The sequence below is a fragment of the Arachis hypogaea genome, chromosome 11 (genome assembly GCF_003086295.3).
Source record: "Arachis hypogaea cultivar Tifrunner chromosome 11, arahy.Tifrunner.gnm2.J5K5, whole genome shotgun sequence".
Lineage (NCBI taxonomy): Eukaryota > Viridiplantae > Streptophyta > Magnoliopsida > Fabales > Fabaceae > Arachis > Arachis hypogaea.
In genome coordinates, this window is record NC_092046.1 from 48,894,029 (window position 1) to 48,910,130 (window position 16,102).

Below are 16,102 nucleotides of genomic sequence, written 5' to 3' on the forward strand. Positions count from 1 at the left end.
GGGCGTAGGCATTTGAGTAAGGGTTGGTGGACTCCTCGTTTGTACAACTGTCCTTGTATGATCACATATTTGGAGGCTTCCCTTCTGGTGTTTTGTGCTTCTTTCTCATTCTCCGAAGTTTTGCCGTGCTCCAAATATCGGAGGATAGGGTCTATCCAAGAGGAGGGGTTCAGTTTTTGGGTTGCGCACAGGATGACTACAGGTTCAGTTGCTAGCCCTTGAATTAAGGATCTATTTCCTGTCCCAGGCTTGGTGCTTGCTAGTTTGGAGAGGAGGTCAGCTCGGGCATTTCTCTCTATGGGAACTTGCTGAATTATGACTTCCTCAAAGCTTTTACATAGCTCCTTTACCTTTTCCAGGTATTTTTGTATAAGTACGTCCCTGGCCTGGTAGCTGCCGTTTATTTGAGAGGTGATGATCTGGGAGTCACTACTAACTTCTACCCTTGATGCTCCGACCTCTTTGGCTAATATTAACCCTCCTATCAAGGCTTCATACTCTGCCTGGTTGTTGGAGACTAGGAAATCGATTTTGATCGATTGTTCATAAGCTACTCCTGCCGAGTTCTCGAGAATGATCCCAGCCCCTCTGAACGTTTGGTTGGACGCTCCGTCAACTTGGAGTTTCCACCGTGTGTTCAGTATGTCGGGAGCCTCCCCTGTGACCTCTACCAGGAAATCTGCCATGGCTTGGGCTTTAATTGCCTGTCTGGGTTCGTATTGCAAGTCATATTGGGACAGCTCTATTTCCCATGCCATCATTCTTCTCGCGAGGTCGGGTTTCTGGAGGACTTGTCGAATGGCCTGGTCGGTTCTTAGGATGATCACATGCCCTTGGAAATACTGTTTTAGTCTTCTGGATGAGGTTAGTAAGGCGTAAGCCAACTTTTCCAATTTGGTGTACTTCAACTCCGCCCCCTGGAGTACTTTGCTGATGAAGTATATTGGGCGTTGAGTCTTGTCTTCTTCCCTGACAAGGACTGCCGCCATGGCTTGCGTGGTCACAGTTAGGTATAGGTACAGGGGTTCCCCTTCTCTAGGTTTGCTGAGCACGGGGGGTTCTGAGAGTATCCTTTTGAAGTGACTGAACGCTTCTTCGCATGCCGGGGTCCACTCGAAGGCGATTCCCTTCTTCAATAGGTTGAAGAATGGGATGGCCCTTTCTGCCGAGGCACCGAGGAACCGGGATAGAGCCGTGAGCTTCCCGGTGAGTCGCTGCACGTCTTTGACGCACCTAGGGCTTGTCATTTTGAGGACAGCTTCGCACTTATCTGGATTGGCCTCCACCCCTCTTTGTGTTATCATGAATCCTAGGAATTTTCCTGCTTCTATCGCTAATGCGCATTTGAGTGGGTTGAGCCTCATTTTGAATTTTCTTAGTGCTTTGAAGACAGCCTGGAGGTCGTCTATTAGCTTGTTCGATTCTGTTGTTTTCACCAAGATGTCGTCAATATACACTTCTACTGTCTTGCCAATGAGGTCGTGGAAGACTCTGCTCATGAGCCTTTGATAGGTGGCTCCTGTGTTCTTCAGCCCAAACGGCATTACTCTGTAGCAATAGGTGCCTCCTGGGGTTATGAATGCCATTTTGTCCTCGTCAGGTCGGTGCATTGGGATCTGGTTATAGCCAGAGTATGCATCTATAAAGCTGAGGAAACGATACCCTGCCGCTGAGTCTACCAAGGTGTCGATGTTGGGGAGAGGGAAAGAGTCTTTTGGGCATGCTTTGTTTAGGTCGAAAAAGTCAACGCACATTCTCCACCTTCCGCTGGCTTTTTTTACTAAGACGACGTTGGACAGCCATATCGAGTACTCGAGTTCTTTGATGAATCCTGCCTCCAGTAACCCGGCTGTTTGTCTGGCAACTTCGTCGGCCCTTTCTTGAGACATCTTTCTTCATCGCTGAGCTACGGGTTTGGCGTCTGGTTTTACGGCTAGTCGGTGGGACATGACCTCGGAATCCAGTCTTGGTATGTCTGATGGTGTCCACACGAAGAGGTCACCGTTCGTCCTTACGATTTCCATGAGGGGGCCCATGAGTTCGTGGGGCAGGTTCTTGTTTACAAAGGTAAACTGGTCTGCTGACTTTCCTATCTGAAACTTTTCCATGTCCCCTTCTGGTTCTAGCCTCGGCTTGTCCTCCATCCTGATGTCCAGTTCTGCCAAGAACACGTCGGCTATCTTCTTGGATTCTTTCCTTAGGGAAAGACTAGCGTTGTCGCAAGCGACGGCCGCTTCTAGGTCTCCTCTTATGGAGCCAACCGTTCTCTTGTCTGTTATGAACTTCATTGTCAAGAATTTAGTGCATATTACGGCTGAGAGTTTGTTGATGGTCTTTCTCCCCAGGATGATGTTATAGGCTGTGGAGTCTCTGAGGACTACAAAATCTGCCATAACTGACTTCCTGGCATCACCGGTTCCCAGGCAGATTGGGAGGGAGATCATCCCGTCAGGTTTTATGTACTTATCACCTAGTCCCATGACTTCGTGCTGGTGATTCTTGAGGTCAGACTCCTTGAGCCCCATGGCGTCAAACACGTTTCTGAATAGGATGTTAGAGTCAGTGCCTGTGTCGACGAGGATTCGTCTGACTAATCCTGTCCCGACCATCGCTGTAACCACCATGGGGGGTTCTCGGGGAGGTCGTGAAATCATTTATCTTCCGGGCCAAAGGATATGGTGGGAGGTCTTTTGCTGACGATAGGACCTTCTGTCGAGATGGAGAGTATATCCTTTTTTGCTGCCGACTTGGATTTAGGAGGGCTGTCGCGCCCGACCACGATGTTGACATCCCCCATGGGTTCTTGCCTTGGCTTGATAGTCTGGCTACGATCTTCGTCGGAGCGTTCACGCTCCCATCTCCTCGGCTCTCTGATGAGCCGGGAGGATTCGCTCAGCTTTCCTTCTCTGATGGCCTGCTTTAAGGCATCTTTGAGATCGAAGCAGTCTTGGGTTTTGTGACCAAATCCCTTGTGATAATCGCAGTAAAGGCTTTTGTTGTCTCCCATTCTTTCTTTCAATGGTGTAGGTCTAGATAGGATTCCCTTGTCTGCAATTTGTTGGTAAACCTCTACTATGGGCGCTGTGAGTGGCGTGTAGTTTGTAAACCTTCCTACCCGTGGGGTTTTCTTGGGTTGCTTGGCTAGGGTGCCGTCCTTGGGAGCTTCCTTGTACCTGTTGAACTGGGGGGGCCTGCCGAGCTGAAGGGTTTGGGAGCTGCCGTTTGTTGGCTGCTACAACCTGGCTCACTTCCTCATCAATGATGTATTCCTTGGCCACGCTTTGAATTTCCTGCATGGACCAGACAGGCTTAGTGGTGAGGTGCTTTCTAAAATCCTCATTTAGCAGGCCGTTCGTTAGGCAGACACTAGTGACTAAGTTCGTTAGGCCGTCGATTTCCAATCATTCGTCGTTGAATCTATCCAGAAACTTCTTAGTCGGCTCCCTGGGTTTTTGGGTAACCCCTAATAGGTTAATTGGGTGCTTTACCTTGGCTATGCGTGTCATGAATCAAGCCAGGAAGCTTTGGGAGATGTCCGCGAAGGCCGTGATGGACCCTTGTGTGTGGGCGTTAAACCATCGGATCGTCGGGCCGGCTAGCGTTACAGGGAATGCTCGGCATCTGACCGCGTCGCCTACTCCTTTCAAGTTCATTCTTGCTTCGAAAGCTGTGAGGTGCTCCTGGGGATCCTTAGTCCCATCGTACCTCATGTCCGTTGACTTGTCGAAGTTCTCCGGAAGCTGGACCTTGAGGATCGAGGGGTGGAAGGGGGTGGCTCCCATGATGATAGGATCTTGTTGTTTCTTGGTTTTTCCTCTCTGGGACTCCCCGTGGCTCTCGGACCTACCTTGGGTAGGTCGAGAGGTTACCTGTGTATGCGCCTCGTCGCTCTTTGTTAGGCTCCTTTCTCGACTCTCGCATCTTCGGGTGGGGGTGCGGGTGCGGGTGCGGGATCGGCTGGCGTTACCGTGGGAGTGGCTGACGTCTCCATGGGATCGGCTCCTCGCTGCCATCTCTCGCTCGAGGATTTGTACTCTGTGCCTGAGTTCTTGCATGATCTTGGCGCTATCGGCCCCCGTTCCTCCGAAGGGGCGTCTTTCGGGGGTCTTGGTGTAGATTGGTTGGTTGGGCTGAACGGAGGATCGTGACTGGTTGCCGGCATGGGCTGTCGAACTTGCCCTACTCAGGCAGGCCCCGCCTCCTTCACGGGGTTCTTCCGAAGTAGGGAATCGCTCCATGTTTGCTCCAGGATCCCCACAGACGGCGCCAATGTTCGTCACCTGATGATCTCGGGTTCTTGACGGGCTGGGTGATGATGAAGGGATGAGAAGGCGAGACCTTGAAGTGGCCTGGAGCGGGTTCCTGGTCTGAAGCTGGGGGCTGGCGAAACCAGTGGTGGAACGATCGACAGGGGGTGGCCACCTGCAAAGACACTCCGACGATCAAGTCAGGGACCGTACGGAATGATAGCCAAATTAGGTAAGGTGATGTGTACCTCAGGGAGAATGTTGACCTCTCCCCTTATATGCTGTGCTGGGCGGGCCCAAAGATGACCTAGCCCACTGGCAAGGGTGCTTGTGAGCTGTCCCTGTCCACGTGCGAGTGCAGGTCGTTTCGGACTTCGGGTCGGGGCTTCGGGTGCTGCCCCGAGGAAGCTGACCCGAACGGTTCGCTAGGCGTGGTGTGCTGGGTCGTGCAGGTGGTAAAGTCGGACATCGACTGGGTCCGGTGTCGGGGACCGACCCGTTGGGTTTCCTTTGTGAGGGATAGTTTGGGCCTGGGTTGAGTGGTGCCCCGACCCGGCGACTAGTTGGGCTGGACTTGTGATGGTCCGTAACAATTTTAAATATAAAACATTAACTTATAATCCTATAATGACTAATAACACAAAATATTAAGCTTTACAATATTCAAACTCCACATAAGAATAGCCATCATCCATCATTAATAACACAAAATATTAATTGTGTATGATGACCGGGCCGAGTTCGGGTGACCCGAGCTATGACCCGGACCCAACCCGAAATAATGACCAGGTCTATTTTTGAGACCCTTACCCGGCCCTAAACCTGATGAAATCACACTAAATTAGCCCTTAAAGTGTTCGGAGTCGGGCCGGGTCGGGCGATGTACACCCCTAACCATCAGTATAGAATACAGGTTAGAATATAAATACACATTAAAAATAAATCAAACCAACACATATGTTTATATATAAATACATTGGTGGCTAGTTTTAGTGACTGCTTTTGGTATACAAATAATATTTTTTATTATGCTCTTGTATAATGTGTTGTTTTGTTTATCTTTCTTCACATATTCCTAGTTATATCATTGTCCTTCGAATACCATGTATATGTTTTTGCTTTTAGGTATCGTAATGCCTCACCACCTCAGATTTATGACTATAGCGTAAGGTTTTGTGTGATAGGGTATTACAAGTTCCGATGACGGAAGATGCACGAGGAACTACATTGGTGCACTTTTTTAAATTTAAAAGACTAAAGTGTAGCTAGCAATTAAAAAGTCAAAGACTGTACAACTTGCTAATCCCAAAAATTAAAGTGGAGCTTAACTCACTTTTTACGCATTCTCAAATATTTTTATATAAAAAAATTTAATTGTGTTAACTTTTTTTTATCATAAATTGATAATTAACTATATAATAGATTGATAAGTCGCAAGTGGATCATTATTATTAATGTGATAATATATATAATTATTGGTCTTTATTTATAAAAAAATCAAAGTACTTAATTATAACATTTGATAAATCAATCATTGTATTTGTGAAACTTTTTTTTGGACATCTAATTGAATTTTGTGTTGTAGTCTCATTGTCTTAATTAATCTACAAAAATTGATTACCATTTTATTTAAAATAATGACAAAAATAATATATTTTATTTAACATTAAGATAGAGAATTTCACTTTTAAAATAATTTTAAATAATTAAAATATTTATTTAGTAAAATAAAATATGTTATTTTTTTACACTTGTTCAAAATATATATTAATATTTTAAAAGTATAAATTAATTAATGTTAATTCAAATACAAAATAAGTTAAAAAATATTAATCTTGATATTTTTTTATATTTAAAAAATTATAAGAAGTTAAGTAATTGTTTGAATAAAAATATTTTATTAAAAATAATAACTAAGATATTCACTTGTATCATATTTAATAATATAATTAAATGGTGAATGTTATCCAACTCTCTCTAAAATAACATGTAAGTTACCCTTCATCATGTGTCACATTGTAATTAGTCTTTATCTTAACCACAGTTGGATTATTTTGTAATTTATTATTTGAGATTGAAAATGATATAATTTTTTAAAATATCAAACTCCCACTCCCGTTAATTGGAGCACATTTCCACTCCTCCATTCTTTTTTCATCACTTCATCACGTAGATTTGGTCCTTCCAAGCACCGCCGTCGCGTTCGTAACAAGAAGCGCTGACGTCGTCGCCATCTACTACCCTCCTACACAATCTATCTTTCTTTAGTGCATCATCCCTTAGTCATGTCGTTGAATTCCGTCGCCCGTAACTTTGCTGTCCTTCCCAGTATAGCCCAGCGCCTCTTTTTGTCCTGGATGACTGCTTACCCACATAACTAATGGTTAATTTAGTTATTAAATTTTTTCATTAAAAATATATTTTTATTTAATTACGTGATGGAACATATATTCATATATAAAATATAATATAATAAAATAAATCTATTTAAAGTATTTAAAAATATAATTAAAATCATGAACATACAAATATAATAATAAAATTTGTACTTCAAACAAATAAATATATTTTTTATCATACATATATTATTTAAAAAATAAATATATTATTAAAATTAATAATAGAAATTTAAAATGATAAAATTCAACTTTCTTACCGTATTTTTTATAGTATTTTTATTTTCTTAATTTTTAATTTATTAGTATTTTATTATTTAATTAATAATTAAACAAATTATTTTTATAAAAAATTATTTTTTGTATTATATTAGAGAAGAGATCAATATAACAGTTTAAAAAATAAATTAAAAATGATATTTTAAATAAAAATATTTAATATTAAAATTTTTAAATAAAAAATAAATTGTATAAATATTTAAGAGATAAATATGAAATGCATACCTAAAATAAATAAAACAGACAAAATGGGAGTACTCTTGAGAAATAGAAAATTATTTTTGTCTATTTTATTATTTTAGGCATGTATTTTATATTTATCTCTTAAATATTCATCTATACAATTTACTTTTGTATTTAAAAATTTTAATAGTATCTATTTTTTATTTAAAAATTATTTTTACATTATTTTTTAAACTGTTATATTGGTCTCTTCTTTAAGATAATACAAAAAATAATTTCTCATAAAAATAATTTGTTTAATCATTAATTAAATAATAAAGTACGAATAAATTAAAAATTAAAAGAATAAAAATACTATAAAAAATACTTGTAAAAAGTTAGATTTTATCATTTTAAACTTGTGTTATTAATTTTAATAATTTATTCTTTTTTAAAATAATTTATGTATGATAAAAGATATGTTTATTTGTTTAGAGTATAAATTTTACTATTATATTTGTATGTTCTGTTAGGAAATTATTTTAACTTCCTAATTTGTTTGTGGACAATATATATATTAATTATAATCACAAATTATTCAATTTTAAATTAAATGACTTATATAATGGTGATCACATTTATTGTTATAAATGCTAAATTGAATAAGTCATTATTACTTTTGATTTGGAATTAAATGAGAATAAAATCAGATATTATCTTTTGTTCTTTAGATAATTATCTTTTGGATTTTAGATATATTATCTTTTGGACTTTAGATACTATTTTATTTGGGTTTTAAGGTTTCGGTCCCCAATATACTAAAGCCGCCTTTGTTGCTCTTTCCCCATCAAAAGAGTTGCAATTCAGCCGCCTAGGAATACAGAAGACTTTGGTTGAGGAAGATCGCAAAAACCACAAGATTGAGACAATCCTTCCATTTAATTTCTAATTTCTATTAGTAAAGATACGTTTCCGTATTATGATATATTTTTGGTGACTCAATATGAATGATCTCGATTAATAAAATAATTTATTCCAACAAATAATATCGCTATCTATAATTTAATCATAAAAAATATTCAATTTTATTATTATTTTATTCGATATACGTTAATTTTGTGTAGCTTACATTAATGGATGAACACTATTCTTCTACGGTCCTGTCAATTATTGTTGCACATATATAATATATACAGTTGTGGATGTCATTTGGGTTATAATGCTCTTATATACATACTGACATGGCCATTTACATACATATATTATTGATCATTTGGATATATATATATATATATATATTGTTGCGTGTTTATAATGTAAGCTAAGCATGTTTTGGTTAATTTTTTTATATATATAAAATGATGCTCATAAATTAATGCTTTATATACGGTTTTTATCTTTTGTTAAATCAACCGAGCATTATTGAATTATATTTTTTTTTTTGGATTTAATTGTGTGTGTCATTAATTTGATATAAAATTAATTGATTATCCTTTTAGGATATATATATATCACTTATGCGAATATTAATTGATCCAAAAGAAGATTTAAATTTGGCTAAGTTATGTGTACATATTAATTAAAAAAATTGAGTAATAGAAAATATTATTTAATCATTACATAAGGAAACTAGTAACAATTTGGATTATTATACCCACCTATTTTATAAAGTTTTGGTTTTGGAATAAATTGATTGAACATTATGCTGCCAAAGTAGCCTCTTTGTGAAAATTGATTTATTTAAAACATGAGGGATATGGTGATATGTAATTTATGCGAATATTAGTCAACCCAAAGGAATGTCTATATTTGGCCGAATTACATACACATATTGATGGTAAATATGTGTTTGGGTAACTAATTAAGAATAAAGTAATGCTTATTATTTATGCGGACAATAATCGGCCCAAAGAAAGTTTATTGTTTGGCCAAATAATAAGCATTGCACACTCACTACAAGAAAAAAAATTTTAGCGACAAATTTTTAGCGGCCATAATATTATTGCCATAATTTCTCTTTTTAAAACCATCTTTTAGTGACAATTATATATTTACCATTAATACTATAAATTTTAACGGCAATTTAAACTATAGCCATTAAAAAGAAGCTAAAACTTTAAAAATAATAACAAACTTAAACTGCTAAACCAAAAATATCTCCACTCTGGGTGCCTCGCCACTCTACCTCACACAAACTACTCTCAGTGCTTCATTCCCTTTGAGAACCGCACACCCTTTTTCTTCTTCTTCTTCTCCATCATTCCATCTTTTTCATCGCTCAAATCTCTTCTAAGTTTTCATCTCAATGTTAATCGCAATCTGAATCCTTTTCTCGGACAAGTTAGAGCTGATTTTGATTGAAATCTAAATCGCGCTCTAGTCATCAGGTACGAATTCCTTAATCTCCCTCTCAATTCTGATTCTTGTGCTTCCAATTTGTGTTCTATCGCAACCTGGTGCTTTTTCCCAATTCTTTTTGGTTCAATATACATTGCTAAAATTCAATTGTCACTGTTATTCTAAAATATTTATTTGATAGGATGAATTAGGATTATTAGAATATGAAATTGAGCTTGGCAATATCTGGTTCCACTTTTATTATTCGATCTTTGTAAATTAGCAGAGCAATTAGACCATTAATTAACCCCAAACACCTCTAACACTTTGATGCATGCACAGATCTGGAGCAGGGGTTTAGTGTTGAGAGTGGTGGTGTTTTGCTTTCGTCTTCATATTTGTCTCTGCAGACGATGTTGTTGTGCTCACCAAAGATAACTTTGAGAAGGAGGTTGGTCAGGACAGAGGAGCACTTGTTGAGTTCTACGCTCTTTAGTAATAAAATAAAATAATCACCAATCTATTTTTGGTTCCTTTGTTGAATCAATTTTACCTTATCTAGGGTTTAGTTCAGTATACAATTCGAATAGAATGTGTTATTGTCCTTTATCTCTTTGATTTTGTAGATTAATAGATGTTTAACTTTATATTTTTTTATTTGATTCCTTTAATATAAGTTATTAGATGATAAGATCTCTGTATAATTGACACGAGAGAGTGAGGGTACCGATACCTTTTTTGTGCCAATCGAAGGTTCTAAGTTCATATATATATATATATAAAATTGCCAGGTTTTCACTCTGTCGGGTGATTCATCATGGCGATCCAGCAAAGATAAGATGCACATTTTGTTTCTAATTCTCGATCTATGTTTCTCGTACCACTTTTTTGTTACCATAGGTGTGGCCACTGTAAAAAGCTTGCCCCTAATATGAAAAGCTCAGTTCCAGCTTCAAGAAAGTCAAATCTGTTTTAATTGGCAAGGTAAGCAAGCACAAGTAGTGTTTTTCACTTTCTCTATATTCAACACCTTTCTGTAAAATACTATGAACTGTGTACAATTCCTCAGTTGTCCTTACAAACTATTCATACTCAATTAGTCCTTTAAATCATGCTATATCTATAGGGTTGTGGGTGGGACGTTTGACCAGTCAATATGTCATTAGCAATCTCTGCTATATCTATAGGGCAGCAGGGAAACAAGAGAGCATGAAGTTTACTGCAGGATCATGCTTAGTGCGCTTAGTTCGGTTTAATTAATGTCTCATAAAATGATTGCTTGATCAACTTGACAATATTTATTGAGGACAACCAGTCTGGTTTGGAGATCACAAAAGTTCATAAGATTATGCTGTATGGTTCAACCAGACAAAAAGAAGTCGTTGAATGGCGAGAGGACTAATACTAAAGCTCCCGGAGCAAGGAATGGAAAAGTTTCAGGTAAAGTAGTAAAGGATAGGCCAGTAAATGGACTTAATTGAAGGAGCAAATCAGATATCAGCTCGAAAACCAAAGCATCCCCTGGAAGCAGAATGACAGCTACTAAAAGCAAATCTGCAGAGGTAACTTTAACTCTTCTATGTGGAACTTCATTACTTGTTCAAGTTTCTCTTATTGTTGTTTGAACTTTGAAGGCTATTTTGTTTTGATAGGAAGAAGAAAGTAGAAAGTGAAAGGAGGAGCTACTAATTCCTTGTCATTGGTGTCAAGGTGAAAAATATTGACAAGCTATCAATTCCTTGAAGAGCAGCCAAAGGTTTATAATTTTGGATTCATTAGTATATTCATGATTCATGATTTTCTTCCTCATTTACTTTGAAAGATAGAAGCTCATCAACAACAACATTTGTACTAAAGTTGTCAAAAACTGTAGGCACATAGTGATAATTTCTTGCTTAAGCTTAAACTTGGTTTTTTCTCCTATTTAAAAAGCTTGCTAGCAAGATTTAGTGATAATTTCTTGCTTGTTTCTGTTGGTATATATTCTAATATTATATTCTTGTTTCTTGTTTTGCTTTTTAAGTATTTATGTATTCTTGGATTGGTGTGACACTCCTCAAATCTTGAGTGCAGATCACAACATTTAACATCTCATTAGTTGTCCATGAAACCATTGCGAAAAATGATGATTTTCAGAAGGTAATTTTATCTTCTACAAATGGATTTATAATATTTATTAGAGGCACTAATACTCCTTCTACAGCATGATTTTTCGTAACTCCTGTGAAATTGATTCTTGTACAGGAAGAATCCAACCCATATGTTGTTTCCATTAGCATGGGCATCTTCAGAGTCTTAGTTAGTCCTTTAGGGATAACAACCATTACAATAATTAGAAGGATTGTATCAAATTATGAGGCATTCCAGGTCTGATTTCGCATCATCACCATCACACTTCTTTTCTTTTCAATTCTTGTTCGAATGTTAGCATATTTATAAATAGTCAATGATGAGTATAGTGAATTAGCTTTTTATAAAAAAGAAAGAAAAAAAAATGTGAATTAGTTAATGACTAGATTACCGACATAAAGTTCGTTGAAAGGCTAGATGTTTTGACCTGTAAATCGGGTGTCTTGTGTTCGAACCATAAGAATGCAAAAATTAGCCTTTGAGATACTTAAATCTTTTTGAATTTCTATGAGTTGAGCTGAATTATTTGGATTCCTAGTAATAAACCCTGATGAACTGGTGGGTTTTACCCAATAAAAGAAGCTAGTGTTAGATCCTTTATTGGTTCAAGAAAACAAAATTTATTTCACCATAAAAGTGGACATTCTAAACTCAACCCTTGGATGAGAGGACATAATATATACAAAGAATAGGAAGAAAATTATCCAGTGAAATGTCTGTTATGATTAGCTGGTTTTCTTTGAACTTTTCTTATTCCTTTGGCCATGATTTCCTAGCTAATGTGCTCTCAGTTATTTTGACCCGCTTTATTTTATTTTATCTTTGATTCAGAAATGGAATGAAAAGAAGGGGGAGAGTAAGAAGAGATACTACGACAGTAAGACTCGTGTCCATGGAGACTGAATGATTTCTATTGTTCTCAGCATTAGACATGGCAGCTTAGTAAATTTTTAGGCCTTATTTTATTCTTTCTCTATTAGTAAAATGAAATGATAGCTCTGTACAATTGTTCAGTTTGGACCATAATTGGACATTGCGGTCTCTGCATATGATTAATCATTTGCTAAACTGATTTAGCCAGTGATATGTTTGTAGTTAACCATGAATATTATTTCCGAATAAATTCATGGTTAAGTAAACCATGGCTGAATTAGTTTGGAAAAACGATCCGACTTTATGATTCAAGCTGAGCAAAGCTATCATTTTCACTTTATTTTGGTTTTTGGTATCTTATCTAGATTTATCCCTTAGCTTTTTTAATAACATGTTACATTTGTATTATTGCTGTATGTGAATTTTATGAGGATTGATCGTCTTTGGTCGAATTCCTTCTGTTCTTGTTTGATAAATTAGTAAAGATATATTATAACTAAAAAAAGTTTTAAGATTTTAGCGGTAATAGTAATGGCAACTAAAAGTGAATAACATTACAATTTTAGAATAATTTTTAGTGGCCATATAAATTGTCAGTAAAATGGGTTTTGGAGGCAATAGTAATGGCTACTAAAAGTGAATAACATTGTAATTTTATAATTACTTTTGGTGGCCATATAAATTGCCAAGAAAATGGCCACTAAAAGTTATATATTTTTTGCAGCCATTAAAAAGGTCTTTACTGGCAAATGTTATAATTGCCGCTAAAACCTTTTAGCGACAATGCATAAGACGGCTAATGTCTAATTGCCGGTAAATATATTGGTGGCTATTTTTATTGCCGCTAAAATCAAAATAAATGGCCGCTAAAAGTGATTTTTCTTGTAGTGACTTTTGTTTATTTTCTATTAATTATGTGGTCAATAATCGCCCCAAAGGAAGGTTATTGTTTGGCCAACTAATAGAAAATATATGGGTAATAAATAGGTTGCGAAGTTTAAGTTTCCATGTGCGCATTAAGTCGGTCCAAAGAAAGGTTTAATGTGTGACAGGAATTTCGATAATATTTGATTACTGTAATGAGAGTATCACTTACAGTTAATTTTCTATCTAAAGATTGAAAATTAATGTTGTTCTAGATATCTCAATATGGATTTTTTCCTATTATTTAACTAATGTTTACTGCATATTTTTTTTTTGTTCTAATCCAGAAAATATGGCTTTAGCTACCAATGTTTCTGCACAAATTAGCAGTATTCCTATGCTGAATAGTTCAAACTTTAAAGTTTGGAAGGATACCGTGGAGATTGTCCTCGATTGTATGGATCTGGATATAACTCTTTCGAGAGGAGAAACCCACTTTCATTCTAGAAAATCTGAATGAGGTTAAAATAGAGAAGTGGGAGATATCCAATCGGATAAGCATTATGATCATGAAGTGCTCAATTCCTGAGGCATTTCGGGGCTCAATTACTGAGGATAAAGATGCTAAACAGTTCCTAAAAGATGTTGAAAAATTCTTTGCTAAGAATGAAAAGGCGGAGGCAAGTAGTCTTTTGAGCAAACTTGTCTCCATGAGATATAAAGGTAAAAGGAACATAAGGGAGTACCTTATGAAAATGTCTCATCTTGCTTCAATATTGATAGCACTAAAGTTAGAGTTGTCTGAAGACTTACTCAAGCATTTTATTTTGATCTCCCTTCCTGCACACTTTGGGCAATTCAAAGTGAGTTATAACACTCTGAAGGATACTTGGTCATTAAATGAGCTTATATCTCACCGTGAGTAAGAAGAAGAGAGGCTACAGCAAGATAAGACTGAAAGTACTCACATGGCTTCATCTTCTCAGTATAAAAGAAAGCGTGATACTACTGTGGATATGCCTTCTCAATAGAAAAAAGCTAAAAAATAAGATCAAGTTTCAACATGTTTCTTCTGTAAGAAGGTGGGACACATGAAGAAGGATTGTACAAAATATGCCACTTGGCGTGTAAAGAAGGGTATAATTCTTACTTTCTTTTGTTCTAAGGCTAGTTTAAGTTATGCACCTGTTGATACTTGGTGGGTAGATTCTGCTGCTACTACTCACGTAAGTGTTACTATGCAGGGTTGCCTGTGGAGCCGACCGCCAAGTAATGTTGAAAGATACATTTATGTGGCAGACGGCAATATAGTTGTAGTCGAAGCTATAGGAACCTTTAGATTATGTTCTACGAGTGGATTTTACTTGGATTTATTTGAGACAATTTATGTACTATCATTTAGATGGAATTTAGTTTCTATTTCTCGTTTGGACAAATTAGGTTATTTTTGTTCGTTCGGAAATAATAAGGTCAGTCTCTTTTATAATTCGAATAATATTTGCTCTGGTCGTTTGGTGGATAATCTATATAAGCTTGATTTAAATTCCTATAATAATGAAATACTGCAAACGGGTACAAAACGAAAACTAAATGAGAATTCGGCATCATTATGACACAAATGTCTAGGTCACATCTCTAAACAGAGAATTCAGAGGCTAGTGTCGGATAGAATTCTTGAACCCCTAAATTTGGCGGACTTTGAAGTCTGTATTGAGTGCATAAAGAGGAAAAGGAAAAATGAAAGGAAATTAGGTGTCGAGAGAGCTAAAGATGTCTTAGAACTGATACATACCGATATATGTGGCCCATTCCCTACTGTCTCTTGGAATGGACAACGGTACTTTATTACGTTCATAGATGATTACTCTCGTTAAGGGTATCTATATTTAATTTATGAAAAGTCTCAAGCCTTGGATGTTTTCAAGTCTTTCAAAGCTGAAGTTGAACTTCAACTTGGAAAGAAAATTAAAACTGTCGAGTCTGATCGTGGTGGTGAATACTACGAAAGATATGACGGTTCAGGTGAGCAACATCCCAGGCCTTTTGCTCTTTTCCTAGAGGAGTGTGGTATTGTTCCGCAATACACCATGCCAGGCAAACCTAGCATGAATGGTGTTGCAGAACGAAGGAACCAAACTCTTAAGAACATGGTGAGAAGTATGATTAGTCATTCTTCCTTGCCTGAATCACTCTGGGGAGAAGCCTTAAAGACCACAGTGTACATCCTTAATAGGGTGCCAAACAAAGCAGTTAACAAAACTCCATATGAAATTTGGACTGGAAAAAGGCCCAATATAAAGCATTTGCATATTTGGGGATGTCCAGCTGAGGCGCGACCTTATAGGCTGCATGAAAGAAAATTGGACTCAAGGACAATTAGTTGCTACTTTATTGGTTACGCTGAGCGTTCACGGGGGTACAAGTTTTACAATCCTACATCAATGTCTATTTTTGAAACGGAAAATGCGAGATTTCTTGAGAATGTTAAGTTTGGGGAGGAAGGAAATATTAGAAATGTTGCTTTTGATGAGAATTCTGTAACTGACAATGATCAGGTCCTTGTGCCTATTGTTGTTCAAGATACAGTTATAGTACAAGAGCAAAATGAGAATCCTATTGTAAATCCAGTTACAATACAAGAGAACAATGTGAATACTATTGTTGCTCAAGATACTGCTACAGTACAGGAAAATGATGAGAATCCTCATCAACCCCAACCCATATAGCAAGCTCAACAACCTCAAGAAGTACCATTAAGGAGATCCAACAGAAAAAAAGAGAAAATCCATCTATGATCTCAAACAAGCTTTCCGT

At 36.9% G+C, this 16,102-nt stretch overlaps 2 long non-coding RNA genes across 4 annotated transcripts; both read left to right on the plus strand.

The window, feature by feature from the left end:
* Window positions 1-9,214: 9,214 nt before the first annotated feature.
* LOC112720828 (uncharacterized) lies at window positions 9,215-12,876 on the plus strand. Of its 3 annotated transcripts, none has more exons than XR_011867543.1 (8): window positions 9,215-9,471; window positions 9,764-9,872; window positions 10,322-10,405; window positions 10,790-10,983; window positions 11,074-11,177; window positions 11,495-11,560; window positions 11,666-11,788; window positions 12,383-12,876. It is a non-coding gene; the product is annotated as an uncharacterized lncRNA (long non-coding RNA). The 3 variants fall into 3 exon arrangements; XR_003162385.3 differs by having other exon boundaries at window positions 9,226-9,471; window positions 10,609-10,983; XR_003162384.3 differs by having other exon boundaries at window positions 9,229-9,471; window positions 10,548-10,983.
* Window positions 12,877-13,635: 759 nt separating this feature from the next.
* LOC140176355 (uncharacterized) lies at window positions 13,636-14,807 on the plus strand. Its single transcript, XR_011867544.1, has 2 exons — window positions 13,636-14,425; window positions 14,533-14,807. It is a non-coding gene; the product is annotated as an uncharacterized lncRNA (long non-coding RNA).
* The last annotated feature ends 1,295 nt before the right edge of the window (window positions 14,808-16,102 follow it).